Source organism: Pleurodeles waltl, chromosome 2_2 (assembly GCF_031143425.1).
Source record: "Pleurodeles waltl isolate 20211129_DDA chromosome 2_2, aPleWal1.hap1.20221129, whole genome shotgun sequence".
NCBI classification, from domain to species: Eukaryota; Metazoa; Chordata; class Amphibia; order Caudata; family Salamandridae; genus Pleurodeles; species Pleurodeles waltl.
This window is the reverse complement of record NC_090439.1, coordinates 71,636,350-71,656,169: the sequence shown is the minus strand read 5'-3', so window position 1 is coordinate 71,656,169 and position 19,820 is coordinate 71,636,350.

Genomic DNA, 19,820 nt, shown 5'->3' with positions numbered 1-19,820 from the left:
ATTGTGCTGTGTTCTTCGTTCCTCTCCTGTATTTTTAATACTTCCGTGTCCATAGCCATTTTAGTATTGTGCCGTATTTTTCCTTCCATTTCTGTATTTGTTAATGCCAAGGATGTAGTTATTTCGTGTTGTGCCGTGTTTTTACATTTCTGTAGTTTTATTGGCGTGTACGTAGCTCTAGGATCCTGTACTTTCCCCCTGCCGCTGCCTCCCCTGCGGCCCCGGCCCCGTGCACACCCATTGGCCCCCTCCCTCCTCCCAGCTGCTCCACCCTCCCACCCCACCCTCTTAATGGTGGCCGCTGCAGGGCCTAGCTGCTGGCGCGCTAGCGGCAAGCCCGTGTGCGCCCGTCCGTGCATGGACCGCGCCCAGTGCCAGTCCCCCTGGTCCCTCCAGCCAAGACCCCCCCAGACATCTCTACTCCCCTCTCACCCTCCACTCCCTCAACCCAGGACTTTGCCCCACCTGCACCCAATCCAGCCCCCCACACACACAGGGCCCCTTCACCTGCTACACCTGCCATTTCTCCTGTGCCACATCCCACACGCCCCACACCAACCCCAGTGCCCTCGCCAAAAACAAAAACCCCAACGCAATAAACACTGCACAGCCACCGCACCCACCACCCGGCCCCACCACATAAAACCTTACAACCTGAACACACCCTACAACAACACCACCACTACCCACAGCAACACCATCCTACGACACATCAACAACACCCACCACAACCATCTTAGCTGCCTGCTCCTTATCACCCGCTCCCTTCACAAACATGTCATAGAACTCTGGGATCTCATCACATCACACACACCTGACATCGTTTTCCTCACAGAAACCTGGACAAACCACTCCTCAGAGCCCGACATAGCCACAGCCACCCCCATGGGATACAAACTCCAACGCAAAGACCGCCTTAACAAGCCAGGAGGTGGCATCGCCATCCTACACAAAGACACCATTAAAGTCACCACTGACTCCCAAGACACCATCGTCAGCGCAGAACACATTCACTTCCTAATCCACATTAACAATAACAACACCCTCAGAGGCACACTAATCTACAGATCCCCAGGACCATGCCCCGTCTTCTGTGACGCCATCGCCGACACCATCAGCACGCACACCCTCACCTCCACAAACTACATCCTCCTCGGCGACTTCAACTTTCACTTGGAGAACCCTCAAGACCACAACTCCTCCTCCCTCCTAGACAACCTCGCCAACCTAGGACTCAAACAACTGGTCACAGTACCCACCCACCCACTCAGCAGGACACACACTTGACGCAATCTTCACCTCAAACCTACACCCACACCACTGAACTCCACTGGACAGACCACCACTGCGTCCACTTCTCCTTTGCCAATCCCCCCACTCACCACCACCAACACACCACACCATACAGCATGTGGGACAAGATCCCAGCAAAACGCCTGTACTCCCAACTTGCACACAACCCCTCCACACTGACGACCCCAACACCGCGGCCAACAACCTCTCAAAATGGATCAAAACAACACCGCAAGCAACATCAAAAATGCCCCATGGTTCACCACTGAACTCCAAGACTCCAAGCGCAAATTCCGCTAAGCGGAGAAAGCCTGGCGACAAGAACTCTCAACAACCAACTTCTCCACCCTCAAAAAATTCATTCGCACCCACCACCAACTCATATGCACCGCCAAATGAGCACACTACAAGGAACGCATTGACAACAACTCCCAAAACAGCAAAGAACTCATTACCATCATTAAAGAGCTATCCAAACCCAAAGCCAGCAACATAGACCCCACACACACACACAAACCCTCTACGACTCCCTCTCCAACCATTTCCACCACAAAATCATGGACATTCACAACAGCTTCACACCACACACACCCACCACACACGCCTCTCACCCACCCAACCCAGACCCCCCTCATGCCCCCCCAAATCTACTCACCACCTGGGCCCCAACTACCGATGAAGAAACTGAAAAAAACATAAATTCCATCCACTCTGGATCCCCCTACCATCGCCCCCAAGCTCCGCGACATAATCAACACCTCATTCGACACCGCCACCTTTGCAGACCCCTGGAAGCACGCAGAAATCACTGCACTCCTAAAAAAGCCCAAAGCCAACCCAGACAACCTCTTCAACTACCGCCCCATCTCTCTCCTCGCTTTCCCCGCCAAGGTCGCAGAGAAACTAGCCAACGCCCACCTATCCCACTTCCTTGAGGAAAACAACACACTCGACCGTTCACAATCCGGGTTCCGCAAAAACCACAGCACGGAAACAGCCCTCATCGCATGTACTGATGGCATCAGAACCAGAGTCGACAAGGGCGAACCCGTCGCACTCATCCTCCTTGACCTCTCCACGGTCTTTGACACTGTCTGCCACCACACACTCCGCACACGACGCCACAACACAGGAATTCGACACAAAGCCCTAGATTGGCTCACCTCATTCCTAACCCAAAAAGTCTGCTTCCCTCCCTTCCACTCTACTGCTACCAAAATCATCTGCAGAGCCCCCCAAGGGTCCTCCTTAAGCCCCACTCTCTTCAACATTTACATGACCCCTCTCGCCAACATCCTCTGTCCACACGGAATCACCATCCTCTCCTACGCAGATGACACCCAACTCATCATCTCCCTCACCCGCAACCCCACCACCACCAAATCCAACCTCCACGCTGCACTCCTTGACACCGCCACCTGGATGACAACTAACCACCTCAAGCTCAACTCCAACAAGACAGAAATCATCACCTTTGGCCCCAACAAAACCATATGGGATGGCTTCTGGTGGGCCACCGCCCTAGGCCACACCCCCACCCCCACAAACCATGCATGCAACCTTGGCATCATCCTAGACCCCTCCCTCTCCATGACCCAGCAAATCGACGCAGCCACCTCATCCTGTTTTCACACACTCCGCATGCTGAAAAAAACCTTCAAATGGATTCCCAAAGAGACCAGGAAGACCGTCACACATGCACTCATCAGCAGCAGGCTAGACTACGGTAACGCCCTCTACGCCGGCACCACGCTCAAACTCAAACACAAACTCCAGAGAATCCAGAACACAGCCGCACGCCTCATCTTGAACCTGCCCCGCCACGAACACATCACACCACACCTCAAATCCCTTTACTGGCTCCCCATAGACAAGAGGATCACCTTCAAGATCCTCATCCACGCACACAAATCCCTTCACAACACCGGTCCAACCCTCCTCAATGAAAGAGTGGACTTCCACACTCCCACATGCCACCTCCGATTTGCTGACCTCGAACTAGCCACAAACCCCTGCATCCAATGCACCACCACTGGAGGCAAGTCCTTCTCCTACCTCGCCCCCAAGACCTGGAACTCCATCCCCACCAACCTTCGCAAAACCCAAGACCTCCTACTTTTCAGAAAAAACCTCAAGACATGGCTGTTCGAACAGTAGCCCCCCGACCACCCCCTACCCCCCTGCGCCTTGAGACCCTCACGGGTGAGTAGCGCGCTCTAGACATTTCTTGATTGATTGATTAATTACACTGCACCCTGGCCTTTGGACTGCCTAAGGCCTTCCTTAAGGGTGACCTATATGTAATAAAAGGGGATTTTAAGGCTTGGCAAGGGGGTTATTTTGACAAGTCAAATTAGCAGTTTGAAACTGCATTTAGGCTGCAAGGCAGACCTTGAGTATGTTTGAAATGGCTACTTAGGTGCATGATACAGTAAGTGCTGCAGGGCCACTAGTAACATTTCAGATCCAGGGTATATGGTATACCACTTTACTAGGGTCCTATAAGTAAATGGAATTTGTGAGCACTATCACTTTAGCACTGAAGAGTGGAGACAAAACATTTGGGGGTGAGCTAGTTCCAATAGGGACGTTCAGGCAAATGATATCATATAACAACTCAAAATCCAAGCTGATATCATCAAAGAAAGCAACATTTACAAATGTGTGTTAATGATGATTATTAGAAGGTCTCCTGGATTTAGGTGTCAGAGGAGAACCAATTTATGCAGCCGGGTTGGTTAAATTATGCATCATATTATGTGATAGTATTACTTCCTTATTTTATCATTTCTAAACAGGTTAACAGTGTAGTACCAGTTTAACACTCAAGTACACAACAAGTGACAGAAATGGGAAAGTCATTTTTTTAAAGGGCTTTCCACTGTACAGCAATACATGTCACACTTTTTGAGTAACTTTTGAGCCATCTGAGCTATAAACAATTTTTGTTGTTAAAATATGTAGATTGTGCAGCAAATTATGGATTGTGTGGCAAAGGAGACAAATCCATAGTTATCCAGAAAATGCATGGTCCTCAAAATAACATACTTCTAGTGGCCTTTGATAAACATTGATAAATTTGGTCCTGTGTTTTTTGTCTACTCTAATGGCCTGTAGCTTATGCGTGTGCACAAACCATTTTCCCACCCCTTCACAACCTGTAAATGCTCAGAGATTATACCTGTCAGGGGCAGGAGTAAACTATTTTTGAAAAGTCAAAAGTGCAAGGGAACAACCCAAAATGGGTCAGGTGTGAGGGAAGTGCTTAAAAAAATTGGGATTTTTTTTTCAATGTCAGTAAAGATAGTGAGCATGCGCATTTTAACTAATGCTGCATGTTTCGTTTATGATTACATCTTTTTATAAGCTTAGTTTTTCAGGTTTAACCTGGAAGTGAGTAAATCAACACCCATATGAGATTGGTACAAATAAATTAATTTCTAGAAGAATGAGGCTCCAAATGTTCTATCTCTGGATGCCCCAGGACCACAGAAATAAATATATCTAAGGGACATTACATTGCATAGTTAATTAGAAGTAGCATGTACTTAGATACAAGTGCATGGATAGGTATAGCCTCTAGAAGAGTCTTGAGAGAGGAGATGTGATGGAGGTATTTACAATACTTTGAGATGTGCATATATTATGGGAAGCAAGCTCGGTGTAGTTACTTCTCTACAGTAACTGATTATGTGATAATTTGCTCTGTAAACGATGCTCAGAAATAACATACACCAACGCATGGACTTCTGGAGTGCAGTGTGAAAATGCTCATAAGAGCTACAAGAGATGCAATAGAAATCAGCAAATCAAGTAGGTGTAAAGTGCGAGCGAAGACAGAGGTCTGGAAAACATCAATAGTATAAGTGTAGTATTGGAAACTTGCCGGCAACATAGGTCTGGCAGTCCTTTTCTTGTCATCAGTTTTAGTGTACCTATGTAATTGCCTCACAAACCTCATCAGACTTCCAGGCATTTGGCGCAGGAAGATAAGGCATGTAGAAACATAAACATCTGCTTCTATAGCTCAATCAAACCTTGTCCTCAAGCTTTAAAGAGGGGTGGGAAAGTTTTATTTTATGAACAGGTGGCATAAACAATAATTATATGCTGTCTCCAAACAGCTCTTAGACGCCATCATAAACTTTAAGCCAGGATATGGTCTAGGAATTGCTTCAATTATCTAAAGCATGCCTGTATCCTAAGACTTTAGACAGCACCCTAGACTTTAAACATCATTGTAATGTATAAATTCCAATTAAACTAGATAATGTTCTGGGATAATCAGTGTAAATAACTGCTAAATGTCCCCTTAAATGAGTAAATGTTTATATAGTAAATCATTTCCCATTTAGAGAGATTTACCAAATTTTGGCCCTGATTTCTACTTTTTGGAGAAAAACTGCACTAATGCAATTTTGCACCAAAAATTTTAGCACTGGCTTACACCATTTCTGTGCACCAGCCAGGCACCATATTTATGGAATGGTGCAAGCCGGTACAAAGGGTGGGCTAGCATTAAAAAAATGACGTTAATCGGGTGGGTCCCCTGGGCATGGCCATTGCACCCGGCGCTATGTAGGGGGGCCCATTTCAGGGCCCCCTATGGCAATTTAAAAACCAAATGCAATACTTACCTGTACTTACCTGGGATGGGGTCCCCCATCCTCCGCAGTCCCTCTGGTGTGGGGGGGTGTCCCTGGGGAGTCACCTGTGGGCTTATTCCATGGTGTTCCACCATGGAAATAGGCCCACAGGTCCCCTAACGCCTGCCCTGACCCAGGTGTTAAAAAATGGGGCAAGGCAAGCTTTGCACCATTTTTTGATCCCTCCCCTCAGTCATGCACCATTTGTGCTCGGGAGTAGACATATGGCGTTAAGGCCATAGAGTCATTTTTTGCATGGGTACCCCTACCTTGCATCTCATTAAGGCAAGGTAGGTTTCCACTTCCAAAAAATTACTTTAACTCCATAAATTTGGCGCTAGACGGGTCTAGCACCAAAATATAGATATGGAGTTAGTTTTGCACTGAATTAGAGTAAAAAAAATGTTGCTAATTCAGTGCAAACAGAGTATAAATCTGCCCTTTGTTTTTCTGTAAAGGCTATAAAGTGCTTTTCTGCAATCGTCTCACCTGCGTATAAAATCACTTTTTGATTGGGTTTTTGCATCTTTGGAAATTCACATATTTAAAAGAACACGTTGTGTTTTTAAGTTGTCAATATTTGAGACGCGTTTTTAGATGTTCCAGTTACAATTGTGTTAGATATTTATAAAATTTGCCACAAATATCTTCACATATTCCGTCAAGCATAGGTTTGAATTTCTGCATTGTTGATCATTAACGAAAGAATCTGGCAGTACCCATACACTAAGGCCCATATTTATACTTTTTTAGCACCGCACTTGCATCATTTTTTGATGCAAACGCAGCGCACAAATACAAAATATAATTGCATTTTGTAAGTTTCCGTCGATTTTGCATCAAAAAACGATGCAAAAATGCGGCGCTAAAAATGTATAAATATGGGCCTAAAAATCTAGGGCCTTGATTTAGACTTTTTAAGAGAACATAAGGTTATTGAAGTAAACCAAAAGTAAACTTTGCCATTTCAAGTCAGATTGAGATTTAAACTCTCTGCTACATAAAAACTGAAAACCTCGATTTAACAAAATTTGAACTAAAGACAGAAAAATCTCATATTAGAATAAAGTGTTTTTGTGTGCTCTGAATACGTCTCGCATTGTTGGAGATGTTTGTGCTACAAAAAGGTTCCAAGATAACTTACATGAGGATATTTGATATTTTGACTGTTAGGTTGCTCACCATTCAGTAATTAGCGAAACACATTTCCAATTTATGACATCCCTGAATGGGCAAGAATGTGGTCTTTCCCACTGAATATTTCAGGGTCCAGAGACTTCCAAGCCTGCAACTACCTCGACCCAAACCTATTTGTTGCTCCCACAGTTATATCAAAGGAAGAGTCCATTAAATAATCACAAATTCTGTGTATAGCAACCACTGCATGGGAGCATGCTCAGACCCCAAAGAGAATAATGGACTACACAGAGCAGCCATTTCAGGGCACAAAAATGTAATTTTCCATGGTGCCTGCTACAGTGTTGGAGGATCACCTGCTATATTTAGAGGTCCTTACATTCCTGGGAGGGATCACTAAAGCCTACAGAATAATTGAATTGATCGCTGCTCTGAAAGAACTGAACTTTGCAGACTGGGAGCAAATTTGGTTTGGCTGCTCAACCACATTCTTTGTTTTTCAACAACAAATTACCAAACTTGGAGCTTTGTACTGGAAAAGTAAAAATCAATAGTCAGGAAGCACACAAAGTTTTCTCCTTGGAGGGTCGAGGCTATGAATTACTTTCCCTGCTCTGTAGTGGATGTGCTGTTAGGTCAAAGTTTTCCACTGGCATAGTCTTATGTGCTTCTGGTATGAACTCTGTAGGGCTGGTGAATGGGGTGGGGCAATCATGAGTTTGGTGGAGTAGGTGACATTCCAATATATCATGAGTCACTTTCTCTACTAAACTCTAAATGATCCCCTTTATTCCAATTCTGTCTCACTAATTACCTTGAGCTTCCAGGTGTAGGCGGAGTCTGTGCTTCCATGCCAAGCAAAGTGCCCCTTCCACGTCTTTTGTGATAGGCTCCTGTTAGAAATTGGGTTTCTGGTTGGCAGAGGTATGCACCCTGTCCAAGTAGGAACCGCTATCCTAGTCAGGGTAAGTTAGATACACACCATAAATTAACTTGTGCTCATCCTCTTGTAGCTTGCACCCAGCAGTCAGGCTTCAGTTAAGAGGCAAAGTGTAAAGTATTTGTTCAACACTGAAAACAGTAAAACAGTGAAAACACCACACAAAAATAATCCACATCAAGTTAGAACAATAGAGTTTAATTTAATGAACAAAAGAAGACCCAAACAACAGAAATCCAATGAGTAGAAGTCGGGATATGAATTTTTAAAGAATAAACTTAGTTGTAGTGCTTAAAAGCATACAGCAGCAACCGGGGTTACCTGGTCATGCTAGACCATGTGAAATCTCAATGTTCAAGCTGACCATGATGGAGCGCAGGTTGGATACAAGAACCAACCTTGTTCCACTGAAAAAGTACCTTGTTGTATGGTCAATGGGGTCCAATGCTTGAAACAGTGGAGGTGATGCATCTAACTCAATCCTGCTGGATGTAGGCGATACGTCAGTTCTGAGCTGCTGCAAATTGAGATGTATTGTCGGAAGCTTCCTCTGAGGCACAGCCGGTAATGTGATGTCCTTGAGGCAGGCAATGAGTCAGCATTGAAGGAGATGTGTTGGTCCCGATTGACACAACAGATAGTCCTGGACCAGATTGGCAACACTTGGCAGGGGATGACTTGCAGCAAGCAAAGCCCAGGTGCTGTTGCAGGATGAAGAGCAGTCGTCAATATCCTTTAGACTCAAGAACAAGAGGCAAACCAGTAATTCCTTGTAGTCACTTTGGTTCTGGGGAGGTAGGGTAGAGATGCATCTCCTGACCTTCTCATTCCCAGTCAAGAAAGGCAGCAGGGCAGGCACTGCAGAGCAGGGGTTCAGAAATGTCCAGCAGTGTCCAGCAGAGTGACAGTCTCTTCAACAGCACAGCAGTCCTTCTTCCTGGTAGAATGTCCTCAGGTACAGAAGTGTACTGAAGTGGTGGTGTCTGAGGTCCAGTACTTAAACCTAGTTGTGCTTTTGAAGTGGGGGAGACTTCAAAGAGAAGCCTTTGATATGTGCAGGGTCCCTGTCCTTTCTGCCCTGGCTCCAGACTCAATACAGGGGTTATGAATCCCTGTGTGTGGAGACAGGCACAACCTATCTAAGAGTAAGTGTCAGCTCCTCCCTACCATCCTTCATAGGATGGCCCATCCAGATGTTGAAGGCATTTCTGTCGCACCTAAACTCTTTTTGTGTGTGGCTGTCATGAGGGAATGCACAAAGCCAAGCTGTCACCAACCCCAGACGTGTATTGAGAGACAGGCAGAAGGCACAGAATGGTTAAAGTAAGAACATGCCAACTTTCTAGAAGTGGCATTTCCAAAATAACAATTAAAAATCTGACTTCACCATAAATTGGAATTTTAAAGTGTGCTTACAAAAGCACCAAACTTGGGGGTCGCATCTCTTCCCAATTGGAAAGTACACTTATAAAAGGTAATCTCATTGTAAGCCTATGAGACAGAAAGGCCTTCTTGAAGTAATGAAAAATGTATTTAACATTTTTTTACTACCTGAATATAGAGACTTAAAAGGTACATGTACAACTTTTTAAATACACTGCACCCTGCACTTGGGGGATGTCCAAGGCCTACCATTGGGGTCACCTATCTGTTTTAAAAAGGAAGAATTGGACCTGGCAAGAAGGTTAACTTGCCAGGCCGACATGGCAGTTTAAAACTGCACACACAGGCTCTGCAGTGGCAGGCCTGAGACTTAAATATAAGGTCAATTGAAGTGGGTGTCACAATCAGTGCTGCAGGCCCACTTACAGTTTTTTTTTTGTTTTTAGTTAAATATTGTTCATTGGAAATTCAACAATTAATTTTAAAAATGCTTATTTGGAAGAAATATAAGATGCAGAATAAAAGTCCAAAAAAGTCAACACATTGATAATAAGCAAAATCATGTCATTTATTTTCATATATAAAAAGGAAATAAAAGCAAAGTGGGGAATAGCAAGAAAGAAGATAGAAGAAGAGTGAGAAAAGATTGGAGTATAGAGAAAGGAAAAGATATATGGTTAGTGAAAGAAAACCAGTTAAGGTCAGATTTGATCTTTTGGTAAGTAGTCAATGAAGATACACTGGATATTCTATGTTCATCACAAATAAAATTTCACCATGTTGAAACAGATACTTTGAAAGTGTCTTTCCAGCATGGAAGTATAACCTTAAAAGCAATAGCAATGAAGAGGTCAAACAACTTAGGTTTAGAAATATGCATAAAATCAGGAGACATAGGCCCTCATTATGACATTGGCGGTAAGTACTGCTTACCGCCATGCTCACTGCCGCCAACATACCGCCGTCGCAGCAGATTACCACTACCCATATTATGACCCACACAAAGCAATCCACCACTTTACAGCCACACACACAAGTCCGCCAGCCCAAAGGTCAGTGATAAATTGGCGGTAGCAAAACCCACAACGTTACGGCAACTGAACTACGCCCACAGCATTATGACTCACGAATCACCGCAGCGGACATTCAGTGGCGCTAAACCATTGGCGGTACGTACCGCTGAGCTCAAAATACACACAACCTAACAAAACACCACCACATTGGACAATCTGAATAACACACACCTGACACACATACACACACCACACCCACACACCCACACCACTATAAAACACACACCCACATTACCCACAACCGTTTACGACTACAAACAATTGCCACAAGAAAGATAGCAAAGAGATAGCAAGACCACAGACAAGACCACAGCCACACACCACCATCACCTATACACCATCCACGCACCTTACATCACACACCCCAACACAGCACCACACACACACACTCACCCACACCACTCTTACCTCACCCATGGTACCACAACAACACCCCAGGTTCTCAGAGGAGGAGCTAAGTGTCATGGTGGAGGAAATCATCCGAGTAGAGCCACAGCTATTCGGATCACAGGTGGAGCAGACATCCATTGCTAGGAAGATGGAGCTATGGTGGAGAATCCCGTACAGGGTCAACACCGTGGGACAACACCCCAGAACAAGGGATGACATCAGCAAGAGGTGGAACGACTTACGGGGGAAGGTAAGTTCCACAGCAGCAAGACACCAAATAGCTGTACAGACGTCTGGCGGTGGACCCCCACCTACTCCCCCACAACTAACAACATGGGAGGAGCAAGTCTTGGCAATCATGCATCCTGAGGGCCTGGCAGGAGTATGAAGAGGACTGGATTCTGGTAAGTCAACTCTTTACTACTTTTACCCCCCTACCTGCATACCATCCCAAACCCCCACCCTTACCCACACTCCCATCACTTCAACACCTCACACACACCACACCATCACAACCCATCACTCCCAATACCAAGCCCTGCATGTAACAACAATGCACGAACCCCCATCACAGACCTGCAAGGACACCCATCACTAAAGCATGCACACTACAGGGAATCACCTAGCTCCCCAAATAACTACTCACACAAGGCAAAGCTGCCAGGGCAATAACAACCATACAGGGCAACACACCCATGCACAAGCTGACACACACAGAAACAATAACACTGCATTTACATCCTCACAGGTCCCTCACCCAATGTCACCGGAGAGGAGATACCAGCAACATCAAGTCCACCCCCAGAAGAGGTCCACAGTGGTGACAGCAGCTCTGGATGCCTGGATCTGGATGACCAACCTGGCCCATCAGGGATCTCCAGACAGTAGGTAACCCTGGCACAGTCCCATACCACCACAGAGCCTGCCCCCTCAGGAATTACCAGCACAGTACCCACCCAACAGGCCCATACCTCTGTCCCCAGGACATGTCAATCAGCAGTGTGTCCACCAGCACAGGGACCCCAGGCCACCTCAGAAACACAGGACGATCATGGAAATGGGGTCAGTGGGCACACGGTTCAGGGGACAGAGGCACAGGACAACAGGGAAGCTGGGAGGACTGCTGTGTGACAGGGGGAGGACAGGCCCCGGGAACCGACTCTCCAGGAGGCACTCACCAACATCCTGGGAGCATACCACCATTCCCAGGAGACAATGGGCCAGATACTGGACAAGTTGCAGGAGACCCAGTGGCTGCAGCAGGGACAGTACCTAGGGATCAGGGAGGACTTGAATGACATTAACACCACCCTGGTCACCATTGCAGGGGTGCTAGCAGACATGGCCAACACTATGAGAGAGGCAGTGGCACACCACCGGGCCCCTGACACTAGCCATACCGATGAACAGCCTTCCACCTCTGCTAGTGGACAGGAGGCCCCGCAACAGGAACAACAGGCCACCAGCACCCCACCCCCTGCAGAAGGAGAACCACCCCACAAACGGTCCCTGTGATCGAGGCAGAAGCCAGAGACTATTGCCAAGACCCCTGCCAGGAAATACGACTCTCCTGATTGTCACCCTTGTGTCCCACTCTGTCACCCTGTCCACCTTGAACTGCCATTGCTCCACTTCCTATGCCACCTTGGACAATGCACCTGTGATAGAAATTGACTGGACATTCCTCCACCATCACCCCAGCCCATTGCACATCCCCCTCTACTTATTAGATTGATTGAATTATTGATTGATTGAATTAATTTTGTAGAGCGCATTCCGGCGTGAGCATCAAAGCGCTATGCGAACCTAAAGCAAAGAAGAGAAAACGGAAGATACTACTAATTAGTTTGCGAAGAGCCAGGTTTTCAGGCCCTTCCTGAAGGTCAAATGATTCTGTGTTTGTCGTAGAGGAAGCGGCAAGCCATTCCAGAGTCTGGATGCTTGCACAGAAAAAGCACGTTCTCCCCATCTCACTTTTTTGCAGCGTGGGACCTTAATCACAAACCTGGAAGCTGATCTCAGAAGTCTCGAGGGTTGATAAAACGAGAGAATAGATTTTAAATAATCATAACCTGATGACTGAAGTGCTTTATGCGTGAGGCAAAGTGTCTTAAACATTATTCTCTTCCGGATTGGGAGCCAGTGAAGAGATGCCACCCACCTGGAAGCAGAGGCAAAATTGGGCATATTTAAAATTAAGCGGGCCGCCGTATTCTGGATAGACTGTAATTTATCCAGCAAGGACTTATTTGCGTTAAGCAGTAGAGAATTGCAGTAGTCAAGCCTAGAGGTGACCAACGCCAATACCACCGCATGTCTAAGGTCTTCCTCTAGTAAATGGAGAATTTTCTTGAGGGTTTTTAGAGTCCAAAAGCAGACCTTAACCAACTGATTGATCTGAGATTTGAAGGACAATGAATCGTCAAACACAATACCCAAATTTTTGGCAGCTGAAACAGGTGACGGGCAGCCCCTACACACGGGAGGTCACCAATTATTATCCCAAGGGGACACTTTACCCCCAAATACATAATCACAGTTTTGTCACCATTAAGTTTCAACCAGTTACAGGTCATCCATTTATTAATAGCTGTCATACAGCAGTAAAAGTTATCCTTAGTATCCTTCACATTATGCGAGATGGGCACAATCAGCTGAGTATCATCTGCATATGAGACGATCTGGGCCCCAAAAGAGCGCACTAGGTTAGCTAATGGGGACATATAAAGATTAAAAAGTGTCGGACTGAGGGAAGAGCCCTGCGGAACACCACAAGGTAGTTGGAACGGAGAGGCCTTATGATCCCCGCAAACTACTGTAGAGGTTCGATCAGACAGGAAGGAACTAAGAATCTGTAAGGTCTTCCCTCTTATTCCAGCTTGGTCAAGCCTATTACATAGAATAGAATGAGAGATGGTGTCAAAAGCCGCTGAAAGATCCAATAGGACCAAAATCGAACCATCACCCCCATCTCCTCTTCTACGGATTATATCTGAGGTCAAAATCAATGCCGTTTCCGTGCTATGATCAACCTGGAAACCATGCTGTGAGGGATCTAGTCCACCATTCTCCTGTAGAAAAGCAGACAGCTCCCGATTAAGATGTTTTTAAAAAAAAATTGAAATCCCTGGCAATAACGAAATGGGGCGGAGATTAGACAAATCTGCCACATCTTTCCCTGCTTTTTTGATGAGGGGAATGACGGTAGCCTGCTTCCAGATATCCGGAATGATTCCCACTTGGAGAATCTCAGCATAAACCGGTTCCAGAGCCTCGGCCATCGTCTGAGGTGCAAGCTTAAGAACCCAGGGGGGAGGGCAGTGGTCAGTGGGTGCTCCTGATTTAAGAGTAAGAAGAGAGTCTCTAATAGTATTGACAGAGAGTGGCTGAAAAATGTCCATCGTGTTCCGAGGTTTAACCATGCCTACGGAACCTATAATCGCATCCTCTGTCCCAGCAGGGAGAGAGGGGCTCAAATTAATTAGCAAATTAATGATTTTGTGATGGAAAAGGTTTGCCACTGACTGGCAGAATTGCTGTGAATTCTCCAAGAGGGTAGCTGCTACGGAAGGAGTGGATAGCATACGTACTGTCTTAAAGAGTTCCCTCGGGGCATTCAAGGCCCCTCTAATCTTTTTGGGAAAAAAAGTCATTTTAGCTAGCTTTATGGCTGATTTATAGTTCTTCACGGATTCCCTTAGATAACCTTTTTCAAGAGGGGCTTTATTCAAAAGCCATTTTCTCTCTTGCTGGCGGTAATTTCTTTGTAAGATTTTCAGTTCCTCAGAGAACCAGGGGGCCGAGTAAGTCCGATGGCCTTTAAAATTACATGTAGTCTTAGGAGCAAGCTGATCAATGGCCCTTTCCAGGCCATGTTCAAAACTCTCCAGTTTAGACCCACCTAATAACTCGGCCATGTCCCAACCTGTTTTCAAGGCCTGAGGAAAATTGTTTTTATTAATCTTAAACCATGGTCTTTTAAGGGACCTATTGACAAGGGGTCTAGCTGGAGGGAGAGGCTGATCTAGCGTAAAAGATAGTAATAAATGGTCCGACCAATCTACTTCCCTAGGTTCCCTCCTAGAGATCGTGTCTGGCCTAGAGAAAATGGCATCAAGCCTGTGGCCTGCTCGATGGGACGGTATATTATCTCCAGATAGCCAATCCAGACTCTGCATGAAGTTCATAAAGTCTACAATGCTGGGGTCCTCAAGGTCATCAAAATGGAGATTAAAATCGCCCAGAACCAGGGCATTCTTGACTAGCAGCAGAGGTTCCACCATAGATGGCCAAGCTGCCAGAAAGCTATTTTTGGGGCATGGAGGTCTATACAACAGGAAGCCTTCAAAGTCCTGGCTGTTCTGGGTTTTAATTTTAAAATAAGAGCTTTCACAGGTCTGGTTATGGCCCTTCTGTTCATCCAATGTACAGCACAGTTCCTCTTTAAAAATAATAGCGAGCCCTCCACCTCTTTTTCCTACTCTATCATGTCTAACATAGGAAAAACCCCGGGGGGTGGCAGTAAGGAAATCTGGAATAGAATCTTCACAGGCTCATGTCTCAATAACAAACAGGCAATCCAAGTTGTCAGTCTTAATTAATTCACTGATTTCCAGCGCATGTTTCACCATGGAACGGGCATTAATCAGCCCCCATACCATGCTGTGCTTAGAGAACTTAGCCTTCCTCCAAGCGTCAGGGCTAACTACCTCTTCTGAGTGAGTAGTGGCTTTCCAGAGACTGTGTTCACATCTCTGACTTAAGACCTCTGCAGGGTCAATGCGTCTACAATTAACATCCCTGGGGGTTTTATTTAAGATGTGCAAATCAAAGTTAGAATATTTCGTCAGCTGTTTTGGTCCATAATGACGGGTCCCCGGCTCGGTCCAGGCACGGACGGGCGCTGACGGGCTAGCCTTAGGCGCGTCCGCTTTCCTCACAGCATTTATGCCGAATGTTCCCCAGAGACCTCGGAAGCCGCACACGTCAGCAAACAACTAGAATGCTGACCTCCGACTCTAGCACAAGCATGGAATGTCTGCTGCTAAGCCGCTACAGAGGTGGGCTCTTACAGACCCAAACCTCACGGCAGACAGCAACACCCCCGTGGGACCAGGTGAGCACTGAGCACAGCTATTCCATGAACCGATTAGAAAGCGTGCCGCACCTTGCGCTTTAGCTAACAAAATCCAGCCCTTCCCAGCAATCCCTTAAAAAACCAAGCCCCCTTAAGGAAAGTCGAGTCCAGCAGGATGTACGTCCAGAAATAGCCCCCAGAGAGTAAATAAAATAGAAGGCTTCAAAAATTGAATTCTACAAGACCCTAGAGCAGTGCAGCAAAGTTAAAAGTAATTTTAAAAGAATAAAACAAATAAAACAGCAATTCTTACACATTCGATCCGCTGCGCGTCCGCTTTCCTCGCAGCATTTATGACGAATGTTCCCCAGAGACCCCGGAAGCCGTACACATCAGCAAACAACTAGAATGCTGACCTCCAACTCTAGCACCAGCACGGAATGTCTGCTGCTAAGCCGCTATGGAGGTGGGCTCTCACAGACCCAAACCTCACGGCAGACAGCAACACACCCGTGGGACCAGGTGAGCACTGAGCACAGCTATTCCATGAACCGATTAGAAAGCGTGCCGCGCTGTGCGCTTTAGCTAACAAAATCCAGCCCTTCCCAGCAATCCCTTAAAAAACCAAGCCCCCTTAAGGAAAGTCGAGTCCAGCAGGATGTATGTCCAGAAATAGCCCCCAGAGAGTAAATAAAATAGAAGGCTTCAAAAATTGAATTCTACAAGACCCTAGAGCAGTGCAGCAAAGTTAAAAGTAATTTAAAAAGAATAAAACAGCAATTCTTACACATTCGATCCGCTGCGCGTCCGCTTTCCTCGCAGCATTTATGCCGAATGTTACCCAGAGACCCCGGAAGCCGTACACGTCAGCAAACAACTAGAATGCTGACCTCCGACTCTAGCACCAGCACGGAATGTCTGCTGCTAAGCCGCTACGGAGGTGGGTTCTTACAGACCCAAACCTCACGGTAGACAGCAACACCCCGTGGGACCAGGTGAGCACTGAGCACAGCTATTCCATGAACCGATTAGAAAGCGTGTTGCGCTGTGCGCTTTAGCTAACAAAATCCAGCCCTTCCTTAGCACTTAAATAAACACCATTTGAATAAATACAAGTATGGAGTCTGTCAAATGATTGACCTATGTATTTGTTTAACATGCTTTAAACACTGCAATACAACTGTACAGTAATGTATACATAGGAATGACCTGTAGTTGGCTGCAGTCAACGCACCAGGGGCAATAGTGGGGCACAAATATCTGAAAATAGAGATGCCAAAGGGTACAGTAAGTGGCCATAGAAGTGGGAAATCAGCCTGCCAGTGACAATGTCAAACACAAAACTGTCAATGTAAAGTGAAATTACAGTGTCTTACCTGTGTGTCATTGGAAGTATTGCCGTATAATTGCACTTCTGTTGTCCTCATCCTCATCCTCTGCCTCCTCATCTTCACTGTCCACAGGATCCACTGCTGCCACACAGCCATCTCTTGCCTCATCCTCCTGCAGGAAAGGCACCTGACGACATAAGGCAAGGTTGTGCAAAATACATCATGCTACAATGATTTGGCACACCTTCTTGGGTGAGTAGTACAGGGATCCACCTGTTAGATGGAGGCAGCGAAACCTAGCCTTCAGGAGGCCGAATGTCCTTTCTGTTATTCTTCTTGTTCACCTTTGTGAGTCATTGTAATGTTCCTCTGCCCTTGTCCTGGGATTACTCACAGGGGTCAGTAGCCATGAGAGGTTGGGGTAACCAGAGTCACTCGCAAATATCGAGAGACAACTGTTAGACACACACTAACCCTTAGGGCCCACACCATACCCATACACCAACACCTACTGGGTGGGAACCAGGGCTCACCTATTAGCCACACCCGGTGCCTTTGGAGTTGAGCCATCACATATGGGATGCTGCTATTCCTCAGGATAAATGCATCATGCACAGACCCAGGATACTTTGCATTGACATGGGAGATGTACTGGTCCACCAGGCACACTATTTGCACATTCATGGAGTGAAAGTTATTTTGATTTCTGAACACCTGTTCATTTATCCGGGGTGGTGCTAATGCAACATGTGTACCATCTATTGCCCCAATAATGTTGGGGATATGTCCCATTGCATAGAAATCAGCTTTCACTGTGGCCAAATCCTCCTCCTGGGGGAAAACGATGTAGCTGCGCATGTGTTTAATCAGGGCAGACAACACTCTGGTCCGCACTATTGAGAACACTGGCTGAGACATTCCTGCTGCCAAGCCCACTGTCACTTGGAAGAAGCCACTTGCCAGGAAATGGAGCACTGAGAGCACTTGCACAAGAGGGGGGATCCCGGTGGGCGGACGGATAGCAGATATCAAGTCAGGATCCAATTGGGCACACAGCTCTTTGATTGTGGCCCTGTCCAGTCTGTAGGTGAGGATAATGTGCCTGTCCTCCATTGTTGACGAGTCCACCAAGGGCCTGTACACAGGGGGATGTCTCCATCTCCTATTCATCCACAGCGGTTGCAATATAGAGGGCAAACGGTGAGCAGCTGGTCAGTATTCCATATTTCCAAACACTACACTGCATTGCATGCTGTGACTGTAACAGTATATTGTTGGATAGGCCCAAATGGTGCCTATGTGTACTGCGACGCAGTTATGCGCCATGACCTGCTCCCCCCCCCCTGAAATGACGTCCACCTGGCCTGTATGGAGGGACATGTGGAAATGAGGTAATTCTGCTGACGTTGTGCGCAATTGCGGGAGGCAGTCAAAAACCGCAGTGCAACTCCTCACTGGATACCATTGGGCCCTATGGGTTACAGTGGCCAATGGTGATGTATGCTGGTGGTGACGGTACGCACCACCGCGGACGTGACCGCCATTTTCTATCTGTTCATTCACTTGCTACCTGACCTTCAACAGGAGAGGACCTACACTGCAAGTGCTGCTGTGACCTGTGTATGGAACCGACCATGGCTCGTGTTACTGAGGAAAGGGCCCCTGCCTTCACTGCTGTGGAGTTGGAGAGACTGGTGGATGGAGTCCTACCCCAGTACCATATGATGTATGGGCCTCCAGACCAACAGGTGAGTACACTGTGATTACAATGCATGGGGCATGAATGCATGGAGTGCTGTGTGTGAGGGCCTCGTGTAGAGGGGCTGGTGGAAGGGCTCTGGGCAGCATACTGCATGTATGGTGGGCAATGTCTGTGTGTAAGGTGATATGAGGGCTATGGTGGGCCATGAGTGTAACAGGTCGGACGGTCTGACTGATACCTTTTCCTATGTGTATTACTCTGCAGGTCAGCGCACATCAAAAAAAGGGTATATGGTGTGCCATCGCCAAGGACATGCAGACCCTGGGGGTCTATGGCAGGCCGAGCACCCACTGTTGCAAACAGTGGAAGGACCTGAAACGCTGGGCACGGAAGACAGCAGAGGCCCAGCTGGGGATGGCCTCCCAATGAGAAAGGGGTGCCTGTCGAAACCTGACCCCCCTGATGGCCCGCATGCTGGCGGTGGCATATCCGGAGCTGGATGGGCACTTGGGGGCATCACAGCAGCCTCAAGGGGGTGAGTACAGTGCCCCAATATAGTACTTGCGCGTGGTGGGTTGGCATCCAGGTGGGGGATGTGGGCCTGTAGGTGCCTCTAGGCCAGGCCGGACATTGCAGGGTAGGAACTATGTTGGGCTGGTTTTGAAGTCAACCTCCTCCAACCAAACTAGTAGGCATCCATTACTGGGCAGGTGTCTGTGGGTCTCAGGTATGCTGCTATTGGCATTAGGTATCCCAGTCCATGGGCTGGTGACTAGCATTGTGACTGTTAGTGCTTTGCCTAGTGTGTAGGGCTGTTCCCTGTGTGTGTGTGTGTGTGTGTGTGTGTG